The 24000-nt window shown below is 38.3% G+C and overlaps 3 protein-coding genes across 15 annotated transcripts in view; 2 read left to right on the top strand and 1 right to left on the bottom strand.

Moving 5' to 3' along the window:
• LOC146474632 (proline-serine-threonine phosphatase-interacting protein 2-like) overlaps positions 1-24000 on the bottom strand; it is a 96345-nt gene that overhangs the window by 2100 nt on the left and 70245 nt on the right. The window contains exons 10-12 of the transcript XR_014866029.1: positions 3639-3737; positions 2672-2768; positions 1704-1898 (exon numbers count right to left, since the gene is read on the bottom strand). The gene's annotated coding sequence lies outside the window, so the exon portion shown is untranslated. The remainder of the gene's footprint in view (positions 1-1703; positions 1899-2671; positions 2769-3638; positions 3738-24000) is intronic.
• Positions 1-24000, top strand: part of LOC146474633 (uncharacterized) — a 92409-nt gene that overhangs the window by 17666 nt on the left and 50743 nt on the right. For 3 of the 13 annotated variants that reach the window (XM_085116350.1, XM_085116355.1, XM_085116344.1), the window contains 3 exons: positions 11781-11851; positions 12051-12122; positions 19043-19113. The gene's annotated coding sequence lies outside the window, so the exon portion shown is untranslated. Of the gene's footprint in view, positions 1-11495; positions 11600-11780; positions 11852-12050; positions 12123-19042; positions 19114-24000 lie in introns of those variants that run through there. The other 10 variants (XM_085116348.1, XM_085116346.1, XM_085116343.1 and 7 more) reach the window with 6 other exon arrangements.
• Positions 1-24000, top strand: part of LOC146474636 (uncharacterized) — a 68590-nt gene that overhangs the window by 39812 nt on the left and 4778 nt on the right. The window lies entirely within an intron of this gene.

Below are 24000 nucleotides of genomic sequence, written 5' to 3'. Positions count from 1 at the left end.
TGAGAAGTAGGTTGAGAAAATACGAGGCGCAGCCGAGTTATTTTAAACGACTTCGAGGTGTTTGGATATCTAATGAAACACAATTTCGAGTGTTTGATATGGCTTCTCAAATGATCAATAATTCTTGGAGAAATTCAAGGCAAAAGTTGGCAAAATTTTATGGTAATTAGGATCACATATCCAAAGCACGGTCACAGTAGTGATTTTCGTTGTTTTCTCTCTCTCTCTCTCTCTCTCTCTCTCTCTCTCTCTCTCTCTCTCTCTCTCTCTCTCTCTCTCTCTCTCTCTCTCTCTCTCTCTCTCTCTCTCTCTCTCTCTCTCTCTCTCTCTCTCTCTCTCTCTCTCTCTCTCTCTCTCTCTCTCTCTCTCTCTCTCTCTCTCTCTCTCTCTCTCTCTCTCTCTCTCTCTCTCTCTCTCTCTCTCTCTCTCTCTCTCTCTCTCTCTCGAGTCCGGTCTTGTTCCTCCACGAGAGGGAGTGAGCGTGGGCTCATTTCTCGAACAGCAACTGGTAATATAGCCTAATTCTGGGTGCATTCTGTTGAAAGTACAAACCATTCGTGCTATTGATAGTCCGGCTTAGGAATAACAGAATTAACGGGAACAGAATTTCCGAAAAACAACAACAACAACAAAAAGACAACCACAAGAAACAAACAAACAAACAAACAAAAAAAGCACGAGTGACCCGAGAGCGAACTGATATGCGCATGCGCAATTGTCACACACTACGGAACATCACGCGATTTACACGCGATTTTCTTTCATTGATATTTCAGCTGATAACATGTACAGAAAGCACTAGGGAGGATGAACATCAAGAATTATCTGCCTTTCTGACATCAAGGCTTTGCGAAGAGCAAAACGTCTCCGAAAACAAGCTCGGATTCAAAGGTTCGTGGAGTACCCTTGTGGGTCACGCACGATTGTCCCGCTCAAATTTTCCCAAAAGTGAACCCTTGTTATCGGGAACAGAATGTAATGCTTTTGCACTCATTCCGAAAACAAAATAGGTCAGTTTTCTCTTTATTCATAATAATAACACGAGAGAGTACACAGTAATAAGTAAAAAATCGATATTAAGATGAAGAAGCCAGGGGCGTATATGGCACAAATCATACATGAGATTGATCAAGATGATGCCATTATTTTACAATAACTAAATAAATAAATTTTAATATTAATAATAGCAATAGTTGTAATAATGAAAATAATCACTAAAATTAATTAGATTATCAAATCAAGCTAAGCCATGTGTACGAGAGTTCAAAAAGACATGAATTCACAATGATTGGAAGAAATTGATTGGAAGTAATATCTACGTTTTGGTTTATAATTCGAGATAGTAAGCGAATTACGTAAGGAAAGAGGGATGTCATTCCAAATTTGAGGGGCATGTACACGAAGTGCAAAAGAGTGTTTATGAGAATAAAGATGTAAGGTGTCTTTTTGTCTAGTGAAGTATTGATGATAATCAGAGTTAAACACGAATAGAGATGATAGAGGAGTGGGCAGGAGCTTCTGTATGTGGAGGAAAATGAAGCAAGAGACTTGGTATTTATAAATGTTAAAAATGTTGAGTATCATCCACCTACCAAAGACTGGATAAGTGTGTGTAAGTGTGTGAACGATGAACACGATTATTGACTCTTCCAAGCATACACACTCCGAAATATTCCCCCAAAATGCGCTCTATATTGTCTCACCTTGAGCTGGAATGTCAGGGATTGGTACTTGTGGCCGGTTTCACCCTGTTTTGGGGGTGCCATCTGGCTGGGCCATGCTTGTGTCCTTGGAATGCTGGAATGTCCCAGACACTGATATTTACACCACTGCTTGGTGACAACACTTTCTGTGATGACTGCGTCATGTAAAAGTTCGATTCTCATATTCTATTCGAGCTGCAGGGAAAAGAGTACAAACAAACTTATACGATAGATCGGTTTTTATTTAAAAACTGACCAGTAGAAAGTACAAATAGAAAACTTTCAATTGCCCATTTTACTGTTCAGTACTTTGTGACCTGGCCTTTGCGTGGAAGTGAGGCTGAAGTTGACTTTCTTTGATACAAACCTCAGTACTTTTCAAAAGTAAATGAAAACTAGTTAGCACAAGAACGACACGATTTTTATATGAAAAGCACCAAGGTTTGTATCAGACAAACTCATCTCCAGCCTCATTTCCATGCTTCTATGCTTCCACTCAAAGGCCAGGTCACTGAGCACACAACCATGGGCTATAAAGTGCCGTCAGCACGTGCTGTGAATGGCTGCCATTGACCAACTTCCGCCACTGTTTCCGTAGCCTCCCACGCAGTCGTTTTTAGAGGACTCGTATAACCTCCTCCCCATACGAGTTCCCCTAAAAACGACTGCGTGGGAGGCTCTGTTTCCGGCCAATGACAAGAAAAACCTCAACATCACCCGTTACTCATTCACATCAGCATGTACCACATAGTTAAAAGAAAACGTCAATCAATGCCCAGTGGGGGTAGGGAGAGGAGGGTGGTTTGGAAATATCAACGTTCATGTATAAGTTTCTGGTTGACAACTTAAAATCCCCCTACCACCATATGCATCCCCCACGTAACAGCCTCCTTTAACCGAACCGGCCACCCCGGTTTAATGACAATGGCCCCTAGTTATGCAGTTCTAGTTCAGCTAAGAGAACTGACCTGGTCGTTCTGAGCCAGTCTGCTTGATGCTAATAAACAGATGAATGTCTGAATCCACTGCACACCGTTCAAGGTTTTTCCTCACCTCCTCGCAAATCTGTGTAAAAAGTGCAGCGTAAACTTTCAGTATAAATGAGTAAACCATATTGGGTGGATCTAGCTTCCAGACAGTGCAAGGAAATTTTAATGCAACTTTTCGAGCAGTCAATTACTTTGGTGTAAGAGCGAAGTGACCTGGCGAAAAGTAAACAACGCATAATTTATCTTTATCTAAATTGTCGGTTCGGAAAGATACACATAAACGCTTTTTTTTTTTTTTTTTTTGTATTGCTTTCTTCTTTTACTGTCTTACAGAGATTTTACTAAAACCAAAAATGCCATGAAATCTCTGTAGCGCCTCACAGCATAAGGTTTCATTCGATTGACCGTATTCTGGAATTAAAATATGCAGAAAATGTGTGAGATTTCTCTTTGAAGTGTTCATGAATTTGGGACGACATTCTTGCAAACATTCGGTGACACATGATAATTTAAAAGCCATTTTGTACTTCAGCAACTTCAAAACCTCTTACGAGGGATAACATGTCATCATTGTATTCCCTATTCCTAAATGTTTCATTTTTTTTTTTCATTAGAAGGAATAAATGGAACGCGTGGGGTTGGGGAGATTGAGGGGCGTTGTGGTGGAGCTGGAGGTTTAATGAACTTTAGGGCAATAGGAGGTTGGTATTATTTATATACTATACTTGAGGGAATTAAACTTCAAGTAAAACCACTCTCGCAAAACTTCAATCAACAAAACAAAGGCAGAGCGCAGTTGAGTGTTAATATTCGATTCATTTTGATCTGCTGTAAGAGCCCAGAACATAATATTTAGAAACCGACACAGCCATTTAAGCCTGTGACGCCAGAAACGCTAGCGCTTTTACAATTAAAGTTTGTCAGATTCTGCGCATGCTACTCTTACCTCATCCACCTTAACGCAGTTCAGCGAAGTTGTGTTAGTGTACACCCACATTGCATTCCGTAAAAACGCGATCCTTTCTTCCTCCAGAGTTTGAAATAGCAGTTTAAAATAAATAATTTTGATTACGTAACACTCACTCTGATTGACAGTACAGCCGTAATAGGAGCGATTTTCGAAACACCTGTTACGTAACAACTCATTGCCACCCCCCCCCCCCCCCCCCAGAGAAAAAGCTACCTTGATAGTAGCAGGCAAGTCAAAATTGAATTAACACAAAACGTCACTCTTTTTTAAAATGCTTTAACAGTAAAAATGTTCAACCGATTGGCAACGTTTCTTGAAAGAACAGAATTGTGATAAAAAAAAATTAAAAACATAAATAGGTATTGCTCATTAAATGTATAAAAGCCTTTGTACGCCGCGAGAAACGCAAGGAATTTTTCGTGGAATACTGCCCGTTGCATACCGCAGAATATGTAACGGGTTTCTAGCTTCTCTGATTGGCTCTATTCTCTATGGCATAGGATAAATATTAGTACACACATTCGATATGGTGATAGTGGTGATTTCAATGATGACTGTTTAAAACGCTGTTTGTGCGATACTCAAACCCGCGAACTTGCAATTGCCAAAAAGGAAATTGAAACCTTTAGTTTGCAGTTAATGAAGAAATAGTTCCAAGGAAGAAGTTGTATACATGTCCCACGACCAGTGTAACAGCTGGAAGATACTGAATACATGAAAGAGTCCTAGAGTTGCTTAAACGTAAAGCCGTTTGAAGGTACATGTAGGTGTCTTAGAATACAGTGAAAGCTGGAAGGCAACCTACTTTATGGACCAAAGCTCCAATGGCCATTCAGCCACAGCCAAACGCTAGAAACGTGATAATCAGTGTTGACAATGATATACCTTACGGTGTTGCGGGAAACATACGTACATAACAAAGCGCTAGTGGTTATTTCACATACTGCTCCCCCCAAACCCCCAAAATGCCGGCCAACAAAGAGCTAACGAAGGTATAGACAAACAAAAATGACAAAAACAGACAAGCCAAGACACACAGGAAAAGATTGCACCTAATTTACTGCAGCATGTTTGGGTGAAAACCTCCACCTTCAACCAACTTAACACAATACTTACATCACAGCATTGTTCCATTTCCTTTTCCCAAATCACCCGCGCATCTTCAAGAGTGCGGCCCGGGCGTTCAAACCCTGACCCTGTTTAAGACACAATTCTCCGATTTCCCTATCCCGTTTAAGACAGAATTCAAAATTTTCGGGCCGTCTCTAAAACATTTAACCCAAAATCACACCCTGTTTAGGACTAGAATGAAACAAGAATACACTAGTGTCGTACTGTATTTTAATGCATTGGCAATCACAATCTGTTTAAGCCATTAGGTCAAATGATGATTCGACGTCACACAGGCATGGATGAGGGGATCCCCTCCTTCATGATATACACGCCGATAATAGATTTTGATTCGGCCATTTTTGTTCAAGACAATCAGAATAATAGATCCCTTCTAGGAGAGAGCGGAGTTTAATGAATAAATCAATGTGCAGATTTGAAGCTACCATGAAGAAAAAAAAAAACAACTAAGCCGAATTTTAGACACAGTCTGCCCATCAGGGCATCCCATGTAATAAAAGTACCTCATCTCAAAATCCTGACACATCTGTTTCCCATCTCTCATGCGCTTACAGAGTACATCAAATCCTGCTGTGCTAGTGAAATCTGTGCCCTGTGTGTATTATAACATATTAAGTGTATTACTGATTTTAAGACAGTATAAACAAATGCCTACACTTTTAAAGGTGCAAATGTATAAAAGCCACTTTCTATAGCCTGCATAGATTGCATAAGAGTTGACAGGATAATAAACAGTGAGGATGTTAATGGCAATTGGGTGTGGCAAATCATTGGAGCTTCAGGCATTTCACTCACTTCAATCGTTGTTGTTTGACCAGTTCAAATGTTTTTCATCAGTTACAGAGTGTTAAGTGATCTAGTCATATAATAATATAATTGACAAGTTGCTAGTGTGGCATTAAAAAAAAAATCAATGTGTTGACCAGTAACCACATGCTAGACTTTCTTCATACATTTCTTGAAACATCAGATGAACTCTGGTTCATTAGGCTGTTAAATTTTTCTCAACAAATCGCTCTATCTTCTCAGAGATGGAGTAGTATTGTTTATACAATAAACTGTGTAAGACTCGCGTTTTGATTGGTCTAGAGGAGTGTGTAATTAGAGTATAGACGCACGATTGACGTCAGAGTCAGAGTCAGAGTCTAAAGGCCAGCCAGAGCGACTGGTCAACAAAGTTTTGCAAATTGTTTTTGCGAGTAGCGGACAAACACAGGCAAATGTTCGCAGGAAAGGAAAACAGCCCAATAAAAAATTGGACAAAGACCGTTCTGAGAGTGACCTCAACCAGGATAGGAAAGCTGGAACTTTGTTGTGACATGAAAAGGAAGCAAATATTTATCGAAATATGTCACCGATAGAAATCCGGTATTGGCGAGTAATTGATTACAAATCGCAGTGAAGCGACTTACATCCTGTACTATTTTGGGGTCAGGAGTTCCTTCTGGAATAAAGGTTAGTTTTGAAAAAAATTTTTAGTGAAATTCTTTCGAATTATACTCTAATTTAGAAGATCACAATTGCTTGTGTGTAGTAGTCTAAAACTGAGTTTGCTGGAAAAGTTTTGACTCAGCTCAGGCAACGCGATGTTCGCTCACGAAATGTGTTGAAACGTCTTGGTTATTGTATAAAACAAATAGATTCCATTTTGCCGTGTGTTTGTACTCTGATAACGCACAGAGGACGTCAAAACGTGGTGAGAACATCAGTCACGCTACTTGCCTGCGGCTCGTAGCGTACTTCTTTGTTCTCACCACGTTTTGACGTCATCTGTGCGTTATCAGAGTACAGACGCACGGCAAAATGGAATATTTTTTTCTTACATCCACTAGCATCTCTCTTAATTAGGTTAGACTGGGTTCTTAGAGGCGGTCTTCGGTGGTTGGAGGTTCTGTTTCGAAGGTTTCGCCCTCGGCAGCCGCCATGTTAGTACACTTTGAAACTGACTGCCCTTCTTCCACGGAACCGCGGTCACCACGTTTGTGTTTTCGACCTTTTCTAGTCATATGAATGTATCGTTTATCATTCTCTGCTTTTTAATTTCTAAACAGTTGGATTACTTTCGGTTTGTAGGAAAAAAAAAAAAACTGGGGACAAAGACGCTGCACCAAAACGCGTGCCTCACGCTACGCCCGCGCATGTCCAAGTCAGTTTGTTTCTAGTTTGTGCCTTGCATTCAATTCATATAAATACCAGTTGCCATATTGCATATTTTTATAAGTGATCTAATGCTCAAAGCCGTTAATAATTTTTTTTACCCGACGGAGGGTAACAATTTTCAATTATAACTGCTTTCTTTGAATGTAAGAGGGATCCGTTCTTTCGAAAAAAGGAAATGCATTTTCAACTGGTTATTAAAACAAAAAGCAGATATCTTTTTTTTCTGCAGGAAACGTACAGTACCAGAGAGAAAATCAATGGCGGAAACAATGGAGAGGAGATTTGTTTTTCTCTCACGGCTGAGCGAATTGTCCTCTAAAAAAATTTATTATATTCTGGTGTCAAAGATTTCGATTAGCCCCTCTGCAAAAAGGAAATTTGATGCAGCTACAAAGACTCTATAAAGAACCATTACCACATAACAGGCAAGTACCACGGGACCGCGCACAATGAACGTAGTTTAAAATTGCGAATAAACCCCAAGACGGACCAAATACCAGTTATATTCCACAACCTAAGGGGCTACGACGTGCATCATTTAATGCAAGCGGTGTCAAAGCTGAAGAAAGAGATAAAATGCATTGCCAATTACATGGGAAAACATGTTACATTTTCAGTTGGAGGTCTTTGTTTCATTGACAGCTTACATTTTTTGCAAGGAAGCCCTGATTCACTTGTAAGCGCAACACCCAAAGAGTCATTAGATCAATTTTACAACAAGCTTAACGATGAGCACATAACAGTCGAGGAATATGCCCGCACACAGATGGTCTGGCAGGTATTTAGTTGCAAAAACCTTGGCGATTATCACGATTTATACGTAGAAACGGATGTGGCACTGCTGGAAGATGTTTTTAAGAACTTCCGAAAGATATGTCTGACACAGAATCGGTTAGATCCGGCTCATTATTATACCTCAAAGGAGAATTTGTCTTACCAATTTTAAAGAGGAAATCATTTAAAGGAAGTATTCTATTAATTATCTTGTACTGAAATTCACGCCTTTTGGTGTCTGTTGCGCATCTAAATGCATTGCTGTAGATACTTTTCCAGTCTTTTTCAAGGGCTTGCTCTGAAGAAGCATATGTGGTTTTCACTCATGTAAGTTTTTGAGCAAAACAAACATTTTACTTGATTATTTGCAATCCATTGGTCAATCAAGTTTTTTTTTCTTTTCTTTCTGTTCTTGGTCCAACGAACTGTATTTTTTTCAGTGCTTCGTAATAACATCTTTTGTGACTTTGGTCGCAATAATCACCTTTATCATGGTCATAAGCAGCAATTGAGTAAAAGAAAAGAACTTTTATCAAATTGTTTTACAAGTATGACATTCGGTTGAGTTGTTGTGTTTTTTCAAGTCTTCTGCTGTCATCACAAGTGGCTTTGGGGTGGCCAAATTTTCTCTTATTGCCACCTCCTCTTGCATAATGCTATTTAAAAACATTCCCACTGCGTTTTCACCTCTGTAAACTCTTTGCCCAAAGACCTCACCATCAGACCTTACAACTTTGTAAGCCGGCAAACCCACAAGCCTCATGCAGTTCCATCTTGTCAGTGTAGCTTTCCGTTATCCCTTCTCTTCTAGCACAACGATGAATCTTCTGTGCCAAAGCCTCAAAGTTTGCATATATTACGTATGGTACCTTCCGGTCTGTTTATGGTGTTGCCTGCGAACATTCTCTCGGGAAAACATGACGGCTATAAGAGTTTCGGTAACTGCGTAAACCGTGCTGATACGTAAATTTAAGGAATGCGTTTCCGCAGAGCCGCTAATGTACACACCTGTTTCACGTAACGGTTTTTCAAATTTCCGCCTGCGGACATTCATGTTTCCGTGAAGTATCAGTTAGAAAACCTGAAACGTAAACGCCTTATTTCACCCTGTGATTTATGGTGAGTTTTGAAATAAATCGCTTTATTTCCCTCTTCAGGAATATCAATCCTTCTTGGTCTACCATTAACTCCATTGCAGTATTTTTTGGGGATTCTCAAGCAAATCCTCTCTTGAAAACCCAGTTAAGCACATAACGCAATAGTGTTTGCGTTGCATTTTTTCGCTCTGATCGAAGAGCGATGCGCTTAAGCGTTTTAAATAGCAATAGTGCAGCTTTTCACCCGATTTAATAAGCATAAGGTATATCCTTGGTACTTTTTTTATCTTTCCTACTTAACCTGTGCACTATTACATAATCCTTCTACCAGCCAAATATATTTGTTACAAGGTTTGTGTTTTGCGCCTTAAGCTTGTTTACTTGTTTCACCGGTGTTGGAAAGTCAACCCCTTTGTAATCGATCTTAAACCGGATAGCTGCTTTGTCTTTATGGGTTCGATTCTTACGTTTTGGTGCAGGATATAAAGCAGCTCTGATCGCCCACTTCAAACATTCGTTATCCCTGTTTTGGTCATTAATTATCCCTTTTTTTGTTATTCAGCTTTTGTGGAAGACCCAAGTAAGTTCCTCTGTGCAGTGGCTGATAGCGTGCAACGTTCACGTATGCCTCAGTCCATTATTCTTTCAATAACCCATCCCGAGCCTCGCTCCGACTAGGCCTCCGATTTCACCCTTCGTTATTTCAATAAATCTGTCAAATTCAATTCAGTATCTGGTCCTCATGAGGATCATTTTCTCGAAAATAATGTTCCATGTATTGTGTTTCTCTATTTCTTTGTAAACTATTAAAAACTTTACTTTCAGCCCAAACCTTACTTTCACGATCTGTAAAGCTTTGATTTTGGTTTTCAACTAAATTAATAAACCGCGCATTCGTTTCTCTTGCAAACACTAAAAGATCATTATTGTATTCATTATCATCTGGTACATCAATTTTCCACACGCGAAGCCTTTCCTGTAAATATTAATTATCGGGCTATGTAAACCCGTAATACACACCAACCAAATCGGGTGGTAATGGTCGAGGAAGGTTTGTGTTTTCCTCCTCTTTTATTGACCCGTTAAACATTTGCCAAACATCTGACGAATATCTTGCAGCTTAGTGCCATGTCGATAAATATGATATTTGCAGCATTTCTTCAATGGAAATAAAATTCTGTGACATAACCGCGCGCCGATACACAACAAGCCTTCACTTATGTTCTTGAAGGTTTAGTTTGATCAGTCATTGATTATTTGTGGTTTAAAAACAAAAATGGGGGTTTCCCTGACTTTGATTTAGAAGTAAATACGTCACACCTGGTTATCCTTAGTCATGCTTTGTCAAGCAAAAATCAAGGAGATGACTGAGGTCGAAAGTTTTCTTTTCAACTTCAAAGCTGATAAATGACCACGCTGTTTAAATTGCAATTTGCTGATATTTCACAAAAATATTATATTAGCACGCAAGGCTCCTAAGCGATATTGTTTTCAGCTGTAGTGAATATCCCGAGACATAAGGAAGGGATAGGATCGGACATAGAAGTATTTTTGACTGTGTCCAAAACGAAACAATCGAAGGCAAATACATAAAAAACCTACAATCGAAATCGAGACCCGCAAAACTACAACGTGCAGCAACTGATACCAAAGAAAAGCATTCGACACTCAAATATAAATACCATTGAAGCTCGTAAAAAACGCAATCAAAGGTTTTAATTCGTTCAAAGACACCAAATATTTTCTTCAAGGGTTATCGATCCGCTCTCCTTGTAAACAGGCCCTTTGTCAATGATCGAATGGATTCATTAACTTTCGTTCCCAGATTGTCACAGGTTTTTCTCCAAGAATTCAGGTTTTCCCCTCTCCTCAAAACCAACATTTCTAAATTCCAATTTGATCTGGAATCTGAGGGAAACAAGGTTTGTCAGTCGGAAAAGATTGTTAAGTGTCACCCTCGTAAACAAACTTGATTGATGTATCGATTGTGTCCAAAACGAAGCAATCGAAGGCAAAAAAGTAAGTAAGCTAATAATGATAATGACATTTCTAATCAGCAAATTTGATGAAATGTTTAAATGCGCATGACAAGATTAAAAACGGATTAAAAAGGCTAAAAAGCTAAAATTACAATCAACAGTAAACTTACAATGATTAAAAAAAAAAGCTACAGTCGAAATCGAAGCCGAAAAAACTACAACGTGTAACAAACGATGTCTAACAAAAACATACAACACTTCGGCGAAAATGAAACACGTTGAAGTTTGTAAACACAGCAATCATTTATTTTAATTCATTCAAATACATCAAACATTTTCTTCTGAGAATGGATTAAAGAAATTTCGTTTGAGATTGTTAGCGCAGCGACATGAAGAGATGTGCTGCTGTGTGGACGTGATAGAGAGGGCTTTGTGAGTGATTTGTTGAGGCCAAGGGACAGGAGAGTGTCAAAAAAAAAAAAACCCTTCGAAAACGAAAAACAGGAAACTAAAATTAGAAAACAAAACACCCAGAACTCTAGAACTTGAAAACGAATCTATAGTCATTGCTGTGTTGCCTTTGTTCGATAAATATCAATCCACGAGGGGTACCACTATTTTCACTGGTTTTTTTGAATTATTTTTGACCAGCTGAGAATTCACGTGACGGTCTAATCAGTTAATAATATCTGCCGGCATTCTACAAAATACGCCCCCTTGTACATGATCCACGCAGTTTGTCTTTGAATTAATAAGAGATCACATTTTGGGTTTAAAGGAAACTTTTGAGCAAGTGGTAAGTAAAATATACAGCCGACGGTAGGGTACTATTATCGCCGGTGAAACTACTGATTGATCTCTACCCAACACTGTTTTGTGATAAACTTCGGCTGATGTGATATTGTCAGCATAGCACGTTATAAGATAATCAAAGAATAACCTTGAATTGTTTTTTTTATCAAATGACCTATTTACAGAATCATCCGATGTGTTAATAAGCTGGTTGGAGCGGACTCTAAGAAGGAACCATTTGAAAAAACAGTGAACGGTAAGTCATTGCCTTACGGCTTAACGTATGTATAGCTTAATAATAGTTCCCTTACACATAAACAGATAGGAGATACAAACTACCTTTTTATTTATGTAGTTAGTTTAAAATACTGATCTGCTGCTTTATGCTGTGCACTATGCACCAAAAAACTCCCAAATTTCACAAATTTGTTTTTCATCAAATAATTTATTTACAGAGTCATCCGTTCTGATAATTAAGCTGGTTGGAACGGACTCTAAGAAGGATCCATTTGGAAAAATAGTGAAAGGTGAGTCATCGCCTTACAGTTCCCTTACACATAAACAGATAAAAGGTAGAAACTGTCATCTTTTATTTGTGTAGTTTGTTTAAGATCTGCTGCTTTACGCTGTGCACTATACATAAAAAAACTCCCAAATTTCACAAATTATGTACAACTTAACTTGATTTGCAGCCCTTCTGCTACAATCACCGACCTCCTTGTTTCCGAGTTAGCTGAATTCAGATTCTCGCAATTGTCGTTTTGCTTCCTGAAGAGACATCAATGAATTTGGAGTTTACTAACTTATGAACAATATAAAGGCCATTATTCTTATTATAGATCGGACCGTACACGATACTTTCTCTTGAAAATGTTCTCAAACCAGGCTGAAGTCTAAAATGCATGTGACTTTTATAAATTCTGCGGAGTTAAGGCCGCATTGACCCTTATACTTGAGTGGCTGTTAAACTGTAAATATTCATTCCTCAAAGAAGTGTTAATTTTCTGCGGTTTTGAATTCCACATATTAGATAACTTGACAACAACAGTCCTTGATTTTATTTAACAATTAGATTATGAGTTCGAGATTTTTATCGCGGGTTAATTGATGAGGGCGAAGCCTGGATCACCTATTACGCATAGAAATCCAGAGCGAATAACCTAATTGTTTTAGAAAAATCTACTAGTCGTTCAAAACTTAACAAGACAGGTTAACGTTTTTATTGAGTAATGATATAAACAGGTCGCATTGCATTGGGTTCTAAGTGCGCGCCTTTGCATTCCAAGATTTTATATTAAATAAAAAAAACGTTCGTTTGCTCGAAACTGAATTGACGAGCCGAGTTTTTTTATTATTGTAAAATGACAATCAAAGATATACTGACGTAAAAGTTATCTGAGAACTGTTTCAGTGTTGAAAACCCAATTTTGAATGTTTTCAAAATTATAAAATTCCCGACTTTTAATAGTGTAAATGGAGAAAAAAATCATTAAAGTTTTGTTTCGACTCCTTTTTACAGTAAAAATTCTTCATTCCAAATTTCTTTGTACTTTTTGCCTTCCCTGGCATTGTCTCGACGAGTAATTTAAAATCGAAAATCCTCTTCACAGAAACTGCGAAAACACGACAATACCGCCGCCATTTAGTTGACAACTTCTCACTACTTGGTGAGAATTGATATGGAGTAGCGTAACCAATGAGAGAGCAGCATTCGTCATAGAACGCTAGTAGAGTTGTACCAATACCTGATATTATGCTGTAATGATGTGCTATCAGATATTTTTTAGGACAGAGTAGCTTCACTATAGCTAATACCGGACCTGTGCGAGAATTATCAGAAAGTTTCGCCCATTTTGGTTTTTTAAATTGTACTGGTTTACTATCCCAGGAACTGCCTTGAATACATTCTATGATGAATTCAAAAATATAATAGTCGGAATAATTAAATCCCTTGTGTGTTAGTCGGCTTTAGTTAGTTCAACAAGAGGTCGACAGCAGGTCTTTTTTTTTTAATTTAACGGAATTTCAATATCAAATTTGCTTTACTTGAAGTTGTGTAACTATAACTTAGTCTACAATGATAACTCAGTTTTTATTAACTAACTAAACTAAAAATTATGGAGATGGCTGTGGCTGAAAATTCTTCTTTTAACTTGATAAACCAGGCTGGTTAAATTTTAATTTTTGGCGAGATATGTTATAGAAACACCCAATTCGAAATCGAAATCGAAGCCCGCAAAACTACAACGTGCAGCAACCAATACCTAACAAAACAAAAGCATTCGAAACTCAAAAAGAATGACATTGAAGCTGGTAAATATAACAAAGCCATCATTTATGTTAATTCTTTCACAGATATCAAATATTTTCCTTAAGGACTATCCGTTCTCCTTGTAAACAAGCATTTTTTTCAGAAACACAAAGTTTATAAGTCGTAACACACTGTCAAGTGTCACCCTCGCGAACAAAATTGATTGATTTATCGATTGTATCCAAAACGAAGTAATCGAAGACAAAAACGTAAGTAACCTACAGTCGAAATCAAAGCCCGCAAACTACAACGTGTAACAACCAATGCCTAACAAAAACATATGGCACTCGAAAATGAAACACCTTGAAGCTCGTAAACAAAGCAATTATTTATTTTAATTCATTCACATACGTCAAACATTTTCTCTTGTCAGAATGGATAACAGACTGAATAAATTCGTTCCAGATTGTCTGCGCAGCAACATGATGACATGTGCAGCTGCCTGGGGGTGATGAAAAGTGCTTTGTGAATGAATTGCTCAAGCCAAGGGACGGGAGGGTGTCAAAAAAGATTAAAAAAAAAAAAAATTTTCGAAAACGAAAGACAGGCACCTTAAAACTAGAAAACGAATCACCCGAAATACTAAAACTTGAAAACGAATCTATGGCCATTTCTCTGTTGCCTTTGTTTGATAAATATCAATCCACGAGGGGTAACAGTATGTTCACTGCCAAATTTGAATTATTTTTCACAAGCTGAGAATTCGGTCATAAGTTCGAAGTTTAAGGTGTTCAACTCATCCCTTTGTATTTAAGAGCCACTGTCTGTAAATATCGAGAATCCGGCGTCAGTCGTGAAATTTTCAATTTCTTCATATTTTGCCCAAATAACCTCTATAGTGAGTTACTTTCGAAAATACTATTCAAAGGACCTGAAGCGCTTTAGTTTTTTCAAAATCTAAGAAAGTTCGAAAAACGCCATTTTGGCCTTCCGGGCGGCGTCGAAACTGCAATAAAATTATGCATTTTCTTTTCGCTCGTTCAGATCAACGCAATAACATCTATCGATGTACTTTGTTTAACTCATAACAGAACTCTTGGTCTCCCTGAATCACTAAATTATTTTGAGAAAGCTCTTGAAAACTGCTTCTTTTTGGCTGTGACAATTACCCTAGTTACAGCGCTTTAGCGGATAAGATAATTTTAGCTAACTTTAACAGCAACAAAAGCCCACTGGTACATGTAATTTGAAGTTGAAACTAGCATGGTCTTAAAGCTCATTCTTTATAGTTTGTTGTATAAAAATTGCTAAGGCGGCCCGACAAAAGTGTCCTGTCGAGAGACGGAAACGTGAAGTGTACTTTCTGGAATTTCGACCTTTCACGAAGCGAACAAGAAGCATCCCGATTCCGAACAGAACCGCAGTGCCACATTGTTAAATCTACCGATGGAAACCTGTTTCGAAATCCTGGATGCATCAAAACAGTCTTGTACTCAAAGCTACAATCCCTTTTGATTGAAAATATTATTAGGTTAACACTTGTGGAAAACAGGAGACGTGTAGTTCAAGCCGTGAAATATGTAATTCAACGCCGCGCCGAGCAGACGGATATCTACAGTACCACGCACGTGTACATGACGCAAGATTGCTATTTCGTTCCGCTATTATTTTACCGTTAAAACTAAAAAGAAGATCCTTAATATCATGCATGTTGTCGTCTTCCTTCGTTCATTCTTATCTCGAGATTTTGAAGCTCTGAAGGGAACACGCCACACGCCAAAAAAAAAAACAAACAAACAAACAGGGCGATCAAATTCCAAGACAATGCAAATACGGTAGCTACAAATTCAGGCCCGATTTAGTATTCAGTTGATTAAGACAACCACACATTTGTTTTATATTCCAGTGATAAGGCATAATGTACATCAAATGATTATGTAGACAAAGTAAAAACAAACTATCGGCAATGCCAAAGTACCATGGGAAAGCAACTGTTAACAAGGTAAACAAAACAATTTCAACCTCACCGGTCTTTTTGCAATCGAGAAAATGTAGTGAATTCCTTGCTTCTATTGTTTAAGTTATGTATGCCAAACTTGCTTCTATAGGTATATTTGGCAACCGGTAGACTTGTTTCCTCCAAAGGATGTGGTAAAATTCAGTACACTGGAGTATTGCAATAATCTTCTGTCAGCTACAAAAGTTACTTTTATAATTGGTCAATCACGCCATATGGTCCAGATTTCTTCCTCTACAAAACCTTCCAGAACGTCGTTTGTGGCCGGATTTTGAAGTAGTTTTGTTGGCCTGTCTCAATAACTTTTTTTCTCTGGGAAGCTTGCTAACGGTCACTATTATGGCCTTCTCGGGAGCCGTGTGGAAATATATGTATGCGATTTTGGTTGGTTGTTTGTGCGGCTCCAGTTCAGAGAATCCAGCAACTGTTGGAATGCGTGACAGTCTATCGCGCGTCCAAGGGCATCTCGCATTTTGCCAAGAAAGGACAGTTAGCGACGATTGTGGAGTGGACAGTGAATCAAAATTGCTGCTTTCCCAAGCAGGTAAGGTGTCAAATAATTATAAACTTCACAGTAACACATTATATTGTCGCGGTTTTTAGCGCTCAAATCAGTGGAGCCGCGCGCTTTGCGCGTTACGCGTTGGGAGGGGGTAGGGGGGTGGGCAATGAAACTGGAAGGTGGAAAAAAATCACAGGAAATTGTTCAACAAGGCTGCTGCTAAGGCCTTGTTTTGTTTGGCTCCTGTGTTTAAATGCAAATGGTTCTTTTTGGACCTAAAAATTAAAAATAAAATTATTTCCAAGACAAAAGTTTAAAAAATCCAATTGCTTAAAAAAATCGTCCAGCATCAACATCCCTTCCTCCACTGTGCACGCGCCCGAAAAGAAAAAGGTAAGAGGAGAGAGCGGTCGGTCCCTTGAAAGACTAGAACTTCTAGCTAGCAGAATTCCAGCTTGATTATAGCTTTCAGAGTTAGAGCCCTTGCTCTGAAATGAAAATGATGATGATGATGATGATGATGATGATGATGATGATGATGATGATGATGATGATGATTTAAATATGAGCGAGCACGATACACTCCTTTTTTCTTAGTTTTGCAACTTTAAATTTAAAAATTTAAAGTTACAAAAAGTTAAAGAAGTTAAAGAAATCTCTTCAAGCAAGGACGAAAACCATTAACTAAGCCCTCTTATGACACTGAGAACCGCGCGATAGACTGTCACGCATTCCACAGTTGCTGCAGCCGCCGAATATTTACACACCGTTCCCGACAAGGCCATAACAGTGCCAGTTTGCAAGTTTCCCAGAGGCGGAAAGTTATTGGGACAGGCAAACAAAACTACTTCAAAATCCGGCCACAAACGACATTCTGAAACGTTTTGTAGAGGGAGAAATCTGGACCATATGGCGTGATTGGTCAACTATAAAAGTAACTTTTGTACTTGACGGAAGGTAATTGCAATACCCCAGTGGAAATTCACAGCCTTTGGAGGAAACAAGTCTACCGGTTTGTTAACTTTACATATAGGAGCAAGTTTTTCATACATAGCAATAGAAGCAAGGGATTCACTAATTTTCTCAAGGATCGCCAAAAGACCGGTGAGGTTGACATTCTTTTGTTTCCAACTACAAATTAATTTAAAAAGCTTGCTAACAGTTGCTTTCCCACGGTACTTTGACATTGCTGAAAGTTTGTCTTTACTTTGTTTACGAAATCATTTGATATATATTATTCCTTATCACTGGAATATAAAATAAATGTGCGTTAATCGACTGAATACTAAATCGGGCCTGGATTTGTAGCTACCGTATTTGCATTGTCTTGGAATTTGATCGCCCTGTTTGTTTGTTTGTTTTTTTTTGGCGTGTGGCGTGTTCCCTTCAGAGCTTCAAAATCTCGAGATAAGAATGAACGAAGGAAGACGACAACATGCATGATATTAAGGATCTTCTTTTTAGTTTTAACGGTAAAATAATAGCGGAACGAAATAGCAATCTTGCGTCATGTACACGTGCGTGGTACTGTAGATATCCGTCTGCTCGGCGCGGCGTTGAATTACATATTTCACGGCTTGAACTACACGTCTCCTGTTTTCCACAAGTGTTAACCTAATAATATTTTCAATCAAAAGGGATTGTAGCTTTGAGTACAAGACTGTTTTGATGCATCCAGGATTTCGAAACAGGTTTCCATCGGTAGATTTAACAATGTGGCACTGCGGTTCTGTTCGGAATCGGGATGCTTCTTGTTCGCTTCGTGAAAGGTCGAAATTCCAGAAAGTACACTTCACGTTTCCGTCTCTCGACAGGACACTTTTGTCGGGCCGCCTTAGCAATTTTTATACAACAAACTATAAAGAATGAGCTTTAAGACCATGCTAGTTTCAACTTCAAATTACATGTACCAGTGGGCTTTTGTTGCTGTTAAAGTTAGCTAAAATTATCTTATCCGCTAAAGCGCTGTAACTAGGGTAATTGTCACAGCCAAAAAGAAGCAGTTTTCAAGAGCTTTCTCAAAATAATTTAGTGATTCAGGGAGATCAAGAGTTCTGTTATGAGTTAACCAAAGTACATCGATAGATGTTATTGCGTTGATCTGAACGAGCGAAAAGAAAATGCATAATTTTATTGCAGTTTCGACGCCGCCCGGAAGGCCAAAATGGCGTTTTTCGAACTTTCTTAGATTTTGAAAAAACTAAAGCGCTTCAGGTCCTTTGAATAGTATTTTCGAAAATAACTCACTATAGAGGTTATTTGGGCAAAATATGAAGAAATTGAAAATTTCACGACTGACGCCGGATTCTCGATATTTACAGACAGTGGCTCTTAAACTCGGTGACGCAAAATCACGTGATGGTCTAATCAAGTTAATAATATCGAAGACTTTCGCCGGCATTCTACAAAAATACGAGCTTACTAATACACATAATCCCCGTATTTTTTTTGGACTTAATAAGAGATCACATTTGGGGTTTAAAGTAAACCTTTAACCTAGTTGTAAGTAATATGTACAGTGTACGCTACCATTATCGCCGGTGAAACTACTGATTAATTTCTGTCCTGCGGCCTTGTACTTTGTGATAAGCTTCGGCTGATGTGATTTTTGTAAGCATGTTATAAGATAATTAACGAATAATTTTCATTTGTTTTTCATCAAATAACTTATTTACAGAGTCATCCTTTCTGTTAATAAGCTGGTTGGAACGGACTCAAAGAAGGATCCATTTTAAAAAACAGTGAACGGTTAGTCATTGCCTTATAGCTTAACATATTCATAGCTTAGTAATAGTTCCCTTACACATAAACAGATAAGAGGTACAAACTGTCACCTTTAATTTGTGTAGTTTGATCTCCTGCTTTACTCTGTGCAGTGTACACCGAGAAACTCCCACTATTTCTCAAATTTCTCCTAGTTTCCTAGTTTGCGATATTCAGAGTTTCGCAAATGTCGTGGTCATTCCTGAAGAGACACACATGTATTTGGAATTTACTAACCGTATGAAACATGTTCATTAATCAATATAAAGTCCATTATGTATTCTAGATGGACCTGACTGACACGATACGTTCATTTGAAAATGTTCTCAAACCAGGCTGAAGTCTAAAATGCATGTGACTTTTCTAAAGTCTGTTGTTGAAGCCGTATTGACCCTTATGTCTGAGTGGCTGTTAAACTGTAAATATTCATTCCGCAAAAAAGGATGAATTTTCTGCGGTTTTGTGATAGTACAGTGGAACCTCTCCTTACGGACACCTCTTTAATACGGACACCTCTCTCTTACGGACAGTTCTCTTGGTCCCTGAGAGACCGAAATCCATATAAAGTCTACCTCTCTAAAACGGACACCTCTGTAATGCGGACACTTATCCCTGTCCCCTTGGTGTCCGTAATAAAGAGGTTCGACTGTATGCTTAAAATGTAATGTTGTGCCTTTTTACTGATTAAGCGTGTTCTCAGATATTTTTAGTACAGAGTAGTTTCATTATAGGCAACTCCGGACCGAGGGGAGACACGAGGGGATAAGAAAACAACTTCGCGTTAACTTCCGGGTCCTCTCATAGGGCCATGTTGGCTGGTTATATCCCCCCAAGAGCACGTCTTGTTTATTCAGCTTTAGTGATGTTTGATTGTGTGAGGGCTAGAGAAACGTAATACCCGAATCAGATGTACTTCTGATGGTGTCGAAAACAAAACCTTATATATCATCATCCAAAATGCTATTCAAAAACGAAGCACCCAAAACGCGAAAGTGAAGAAACGGAACTTTGAAAACGAAGCTTCCACAACTGGACAGTGAGGCAGCCGATAATGGAAAATGAAATACGTCGAGAATTGGAAGCACCTGAAACTAAACATCTGAAACTAAAAAGAAGAAAAAAAAAAGAAATCTCGTTTATTTTACTTTTTACGAACATGAAACATTTGCGTGCTTATTTATTTCTATTATCACTATTTTGATAAAGTGAAGCAGCTGAATCTTGAATGTACAGTTCAATCCTTTTATTTTACCTTTTTCGCCCAGTCTGGTTTTGTTTCGACTAAAAATTTGTTTATATTAAAACACGGGATGTTTTTTTAGTCTTGCCCCACCTAAAACAGGCCATTTGAAAATGAATCGCTAAGAGAACTTTCGCTGGACTAGCAGGGTGGCGACATGCAGAGATCTGCCGCTGTCTCGACTTGATGATGAGGGCGTATGAATAGCTTGTTCAGGCCTGCAAACGAGGGCCTGTCGAAAACTAAGGCTTACACATCCAAAACTGGAAAATAAAGCAGCCAAAATAGTAGATGACTTGAAAACGAATATGCAGCAACCCCTTTGTTCCCTTTGTCTGTCTAATGTCAATCCACGGGGAATAATTTCTACTCATTCCTTAATTTTAATTACTTAAAAGTAGTTAAGATTTCAGAAAAAAAGCTAACTTTAAAGCTTTCTTTTGAGTCAAAGTTCTTCGTGACAGTTCAGTAAAAAGGTGAAATTTAAGGTCTTGTGCTCGTTATTTAAAAATTAAATAGTTTCTGTTTTTCTACTTGGTGCCGCCTTAGCCAGCATGTGACAAGCAGGCCATGGTAGCTAAGAATAACAACAACTTAAGCCAGCAATAATAAAATACGCCGCCTAAGGCATTGCCGTCCCATTAATTTGTCCCTTGCCCTTGCGGCTGTAATTGCTTGTCTCTAAAACTCCTATTTGCAGAGCCATCATTTCAATTCATTGAGTTTGTTGGAACTGACCTGAGAAGCCCTCAATTTAGGAAAGAAGTGAACGCTACAGCCTGACGGTACGTTTTTGGATGGGTTGAATTAAATTAAATAGTTCTACTTAATTTGAAAGAAATGTGATGGTATATTTCCAGCCTGGTGAATGAATGAGAATGATGATTATTCAAGAAAGTGACGCAGGCATACCATCACATTTCTTTCATATACCACACGTTCGACATTCAAATCCTAGCAGTATGCAGGATGTTTGTCTCATGAACCTAGTTTAATGGCCTTAGCTCCCACGAGTCTCCTGTAGCTCAGTGGTAAAGCATCCGAACTAGTAATCGGAAGGTCTTAGGTTCGACTCCTGATAGGAGCACTCGGATTTCTTTTTTCCGAGTATGCCTGCGTCACTTTCTTGAATAATCATCATTCTCATTCTACTTAATTGTTCGACAAACTTGTAAAACAGAATATTGAATAGTTTTTTATTGATTCATGATAATGTCACTATTTTGTAAATTAATGAAGATTTTTACCGAGTTTAAATAAAGTATGTTCGGCGTATGCTGTTTAATCTGTGCACTACATACAGAACAAGTAACTCTTCTCCTCAAAATCACATCATATTCCACTTAAATTGCGGCCTTACTACCAACTCAGTTCCTAGCTTCTGAGGGAGCAGAGTGCAGGGTCTTGCAAAACTACTCATTTCCGACAAGGAATGTACTTTTCATTTGTGTTGTTATCAATATCAGTGAAACGATTCGTGTTTAGCCTTTCGCTCAGCAACCTTCACCTTTTCCTCTGGAAATGAATGCATGCTACTACTTTTTATTGATTGGTTGATTGATTTGTTTATTCAGTGCCTGAGTGAGCAAGTGAATTGGTTCTAGTGCGGTTACAAAGTTCGGTTAGTTAGTCAGCTAGTCGTTCAGTCAGTCAGTCAGTCAGTCAGTCAGTCAGTTGCAATCGGTTGCTTTGTTAGCAAGTTAGTTATTTAATTAGTTATTTTATTACTTAGTTAGTTCACTTAAAACTTTTGTGTTAGTTTGTTAAACGTGAAAAAATCGTGGAATTTAAATTCCGACCTCAAAAGTTTTCAAATCCAAAGCGCTTTTAAATTATACCACGAAAACTTGACATAATCGCCTAGAACCACTTGCACAAGTTCGCGGATATATGTAAGTTTTGCAGCAAAGGAGAATTTACTTTGCCTTTACTAAATTGTACTTCTCAAACTTTCTCTTTTCTAGGTTAGTCCTGTGTGAACAGAAGTCAGATTTGATAGGATCTCCGATTATCATCTAAACCAAATGGCAGAGAACGAGTCAGGAGATATAGTGAAACACTTGAGAGAGCTTAACATTGCCAAAAAACAGGGGGATAGAGAGGGGGAGAGAGATATCTATTTCAAAATGGGCCGTGAAAACTACAGTAATGGTAATTTTAAACAAGCCGCAGAGTACTGCAAACTAAGTCTTAACCCTTGCAACAAAAGCCTGGTAAAAAGACTGGTAAGCCTGGTGAAGTCTGGTTGAACCAGGCTTACCAGGCTTTTGGTTTGAACTCAAGTCTGGTTAAGAGTCTGGTATGCCTGGTTTTACCAGACTTTCCTGGTTAGCTTGGTCAAAAGTTACCTAAAAAGCCTGGTAAAGCTGGTTTCGGCGCGCAAACTAGAACCTGAAAAGCCAGGTAACCTTGGTTTTACCACGCTTTCAGGGTGAGTGTGGTTAAAACACCGTACCTGAAAAGCAGGGTTAGACGGGTTTTCCCAGACTTTCAGGGTAAGTGTGGTGGGAAAGCATAACCTGGAAAGCCAGGTAAGCCTGGTTTCCCAAGGCTTTCAGGTTAGGTATGGTTGGCAAATATTACCTGGAAAGCAAGGTTTAGCCTGGTTTTCGCAGTAAAAGGGTGCATACTCAGCTGTAGTAGGAAAACAAACTAGAAAAACAGAGTAACCTAGCTTATCCAGGCGTTTTTTCACGTTTGCTTTGGCTATGGTTTTACTTTACTAGTTCTGTGATTGGGTAGCAAAATGTGCGCAAATTTCTCAACCAATCAGAAACAAAATCATAAATCACAATAATAACAAAATTCCCATTCAAGTTCAGGTAGATTGTAACAACTTTTATTGCAAACTCTTGTGCAATTTCTTACACTTTCCTTGGAATTTAAAATGGAGAATGTACATGTACACATGCTGAGAAGATAAATTCTTGACAGCTACAACCATAAACTTTGTAAAGAAATTGATGTACAACTTTCCGAGAAAAAAATCCTTTTTACACCAATGCCTCATTGGTGTCAGGAAAATAATACATGTATCATAAATGATCTGATGTTTACTTCATTGAAATTGCACATGTTGCATTATACAACTCTTATCTGATTTTGATGTCAATGATTGCTCTGTTTCTGCTGCTTGGAAATTTATTTTTCTTCTTCAGGAATGGACCTGGAAAAAAGGTGAGGAAATACATGTGTAAATATTAATTTAAAGTTACACAATTATTCAGTGGCTCTTCGAGGATGGGAGAGCCTACAAAAAATGTTTAAAATGCATTAAAATACAACTGTAGTTACTTGCACCTTCATTTTCATGATCTCAAACTTTATGGCATTTGAGCATGATTACAAACTGCATAATACACAAAATTTGGTTCAAAGTTTTTTTTTTTTTACGGTATTTCTTTCCCCAAGGTTCAATGCTTCATAACTTGCAATTCACAACAAAGTTGAATACAATGTTCTAACAATACAGTGTATAATGATAGGTACATGTATTTTCAATCACTAAAATAAATTGTAACAAGGTGGATAAGGACTTATTACCCACCCCAATGGTTAAAATGCCTGTTTTGCCTACATATACATATTGCTAACAAGAAAGAAAAAATTTCTCCACCAACAATGTCAATAGT

The sequence above is a fragment of the Pavona decussata genome, unplaced genomic scaffold (assembly GCF_977016875.1).
Source record: "Pavona decussata unplaced genomic scaffold, jaPavDecu1.1 SCAFFOLD_87, whole genome shotgun sequence".
Classification (NCBI taxonomy): domain Eukaryota; kingdom Metazoa; phylum Cnidaria; class Anthozoa; order Scleractinia; family Agariciidae; genus Pavona; species Pavona decussata.
This window is presented reverse-complemented; position numbering and strand designations above follow the sequence as displayed.